At 37.3% G+C, this 3,989-nt stretch overlaps 1 protein-coding gene across 7 annotated transcripts in view; it reads left to right on the plus strand.

Annotated features, from left to right (window-relative positions):
* Positions 1–3,989, plus strand: part of LOC106881088 (uncharacterized) — a 465,749-nt gene that overhangs the window by 424,805 nt on the left and 36,955 nt on the right. The window lies entirely within an intron of this gene.

The raw sequence follows: 3,989 nt of genomic DNA on the forward strand, positions 1-3,989 counted from the left end.
CACACTGTGTCACGCTGAATATCCCCGAGAAGTACGTTAAGGGCACACGAGTCTGTGGAGTGCTCAGCCACTTGCACGTTAATTTCACAAGCAGGCTGTTCCGTTGATCGGATCAACTGGAACCCTCGACGTCATAAGCAACAGAGTGCCAACAACAATATAAAAGCACATGATCTAGTGACAGGTGTTGCACTTATGATCATAAGATTGTGATTTCAATTCCTAGACTGGATCGTACATTGTGTTGATGATCAAAATACTTCATTTCACGTTACTCCAGTCCACTCATCTGTAAATGAGTACCAGCAATAGCTGTGACAGGCTGGCGTCTCATTCAGGGGAAGATGTCATAATTAAAGTTATAACAATTATTTTTACCTTTAGCACAAGGCCATAAGTTTGAGCCAATTCTGTACTCAGATGTTATTTTATTTACCCTGGAAGAATGGAAGACAAATCTGATCATGGCAGGATTTGAACTCAGAAAGGAAAGAGACAGAATTATGCCTCTTCTTTCTGAGACATTAAGACATCATTTGAGGATGTTGCTGCTATTTCTAGCAGGCTGAGTAACAGCTTTCTCTTTGTCTCATTCTCAAAGTGTCACCCATTATGCGGGGTGGCAGCAATAATGAAATCCTAATAGCTAAATGTTAGAAGGCCTCCTCATGGTTGCTTGATCTGCTAAAAATAGCAGTGAAGCCTCTCTCAAATGACACTCCCTACCACCATGAAATAAAAGCAGAAGAATACATAGGATAAACATTATTCAAGACACAGTATGTTTGCAAAAAATAGTTTCACTGCATGGCACTTTGGGTGAATGTCTTCTACTATAGCCTCGTGCCAGCCAAAGCCCTGTGAGTGGATTCAGTAAAAGGAAACTGAAAGAAGCCCGTCATATACAGAGTCCACCAAAAAAATGTATACACACTTCAGGAAAGGAACAAATCTGTATGAATGTTTTAATTCAGTGTAATTGCAATTTATTCTGTGTTATGTTATTTTGTTAAAACACCAAAAGAAGTATCTATATTTATAGAGGTACTTATACAAGTTAAATATTTATGCAGATTTGTCCTTCCTTTCCAGAAGTATGTGTACATTTTTTGGCCAAAATCTGTATATGTATATATATCTGTGTGTCTGTGTTTGGAAAGACATTAGGATGTCATTTGAAGAGGTTGCTGCTCTTTCTAGCAGGTTGAATAACCACATAGAGGCTTCCACTTTGGTTCATTCTCAAAGTGTCACACATTATGGGGGTGGCAGCAATAATGAAATCCTAATAGCTAAGTAGTTGCTTGATCTGCCTCTTGACAACTGGTGTTGGTGTGTTTATATCCCCATAACTTAGCAGTATTGTAAAAGAGACCAGTAGAATCCTATTTTATCAGGCTTAACAAAAAATAAGCACTGGGGTTGATTTATCTGGCTAAAAATTCTTCAAGGTGGTACCCCAGCTTGGCCGCTGTCTAATGAATGAAACAAGTAAAAGATGGTTATGGCTGGGATGCCTTTAATTACAGATTTGCTCAATTACAGCTGACCTGGGCTAAACAACAACATTAACAGCTGGAAATAAATGGAGCATGAAGCATAGATTTTATCTGATAGAGCAAGAAATATTGTAGAAGTGTGTGCTACAATCCCTTAGAAAAAAGGACAAAGAAAGGGAGAACAGGGTGAGGTGAGAGGGACGATAGAAAATGAAAATAAGGGAATCTATAGTCATGAAGTAGAGGCTGTTAGCAATCCAAGTAATTTTAGTATATAGCTTACATACAATACTGCTTATTAAGAGTTACTGCACTCTGTTCTTCATGCTCTGATTAACAAAACAAAATTACCAAACTCATTATAGAATCAATTTGCTAATGGCTGTTGGTAAATGTAGTTGGGATGGTTCAAAAGCATTGTTGGCCAGATTAACCCAGCTTTGGAACACAGTGAAATAATTGGCATACAGATATGATAATGATGACGACGACAGCAGCAACAACACAATTGTGATGATTGTCATAATGATGGTGATAATGATGATGATTAATAGTTATTTTTGGGTGGGATGGGGGCAGAAGAAGTTTAGATGGTTTACATCTGTCTTTTATTACTCATCTGTTCTCTATTCCCCATAACAACAAAAAAAACAATGTGAACCGAACATCAAATTCACACCCCTCTGTTGTCTATCTGCACCAATTTCTCCTCTGTCTGTGTCCATATTCTTTTAATATTTTATCAGTTTCACTCTCTGGACTGCAGCCGTTCTTGTGCTCCACTTTCAAGGATTTTAGTTTGATTGTATCAACTAGTAGCACTAAGTATGGTACTTATTTTGTTGAAAGATAGGTTTGCTTTGAGTTACTTCTCTTTTAAAGAGTAACTAAATTTACACGACACATACACAAATGTATGTGAGTGTATATACATGCATATTCATATGTGTATGTTTACACACATAAACACACACACACACACACATATATATATATAGTCTTTGTATAGAGCCTGATGAGCTGTCCACAAAGCTGCAGCTTTCATGGATGTGAAACCATTGGTCAATCTATGACCAGATTTTAACTTTAGTGCTTTAATAATATGAATGTGGAGTAGATTATTCTTAACAGTGAATCTTTAAGTACATGAGGAGGAGACCCCCTTTGGTCTTGAATGACCATGGGATTGCACCTTGAAAGTTACTCTCCAAGGCACAAGTCCAGGCAAGGTTGTTTTGTGGAAGGCCAGCAGTCGCCCATGCATACCAGCCTCCCCTCTCCACACCACCGATGTTATCCAGGTGCCGCAACTCATTTCTACAGCTGAGTTAACAGGAGCAATGTGAAATAAAATGTCTTGCTCAAGAACACAATACGCAGCCCGGTCCAAGAATTGAACTCACAACCTCACGATTGTGATCTCAATGCTCTAACCACTGAGCCATGCACCTTCACATTAAGCTATAAATAATAGCATGTATTATTTATAAGAATTTAGAATTATTATTTTTATTTAGAATTTAGAAACCGTTTTTTCATGCTATGTTTTAGTTGAGGTGGTGTCTCATCTTGTTTGTTGTTTTCATTATGTTTTGGCTGTGTATGCTCCAGCCTTCTTCAGGTGTTTTCTGATTCACCTTAGTACCTTGCTTGGGATTGAACTCAGATCCTCTAGGTAATCGCACTGCATTTCAACACCTTCATCCGCTATGCTATGCCTATAAACAGTGTCAGTTGGAATTTTTAAGGCTTATAAATCTCCATTGATGTCTTATATCAGCACCATTCTGACTGGATAATACAATTCTATAATTCTGAGGTGCTGTACTATGTATTAGTCAATCTCAGACAAGGCACTAAGGCTGAAGCATTCAGAGCCGAAATGTAGTGAAAACAATAATCAAGATGAGGACACTACTCTAACCAATAAATGATATATAAATTCCTCATCTCAGAAATATAGAACTGTATTCTTTTTTCCATCCAAGGGTTTCTTTAGCCCAGTAGTCTACGTACTATTGTAGCATTAGCTACTTCAAGATCGACTGTCAAAAATAGTTTATTTCATGATGATTATATATATATATATATATATATATATATATGATTGATATGATGAAAAGCAGATCTGGAGAAATGTTAGGACAGAAGCTAGTAGATGTGAACTATGCAGTAAGAGGGAGAGACACTCAACCAGACCTTGCACATCCAAGGGTAAGGAACGCAAGTACAGATTCCGAGTGAGTAACAGCACTGGAGTTTGATGAAGCAATCATATTGTTAGCAGAGAAATGGATAAAATAATGCTATCAGTACATCTTCAGCTTAGCACCAGGTTCACTAATAGCTTGCAATTGAAATGTGGGAGATGAGAATTGTATGGAAACCCATAATAGTCTCATAATACAAGTGATATTGTTTGTTTCCTATCTTTTCTCAAAATATATCAGGTCAAAAAAAAAAAATTACCTTATTTGGAAATAGGTAAAG

This window comes from Octopus bimaculoides, chromosome 13 (genome assembly GCF_001194135.2).
Source record: "Octopus bimaculoides isolate UCB-OBI-ISO-001 chromosome 13, ASM119413v2, whole genome shotgun sequence".
Lineage (NCBI taxonomy): Eukaryota > Metazoa > Mollusca > Cephalopoda > Octopoda > Octopodidae > Octopus > Octopus bimaculoides.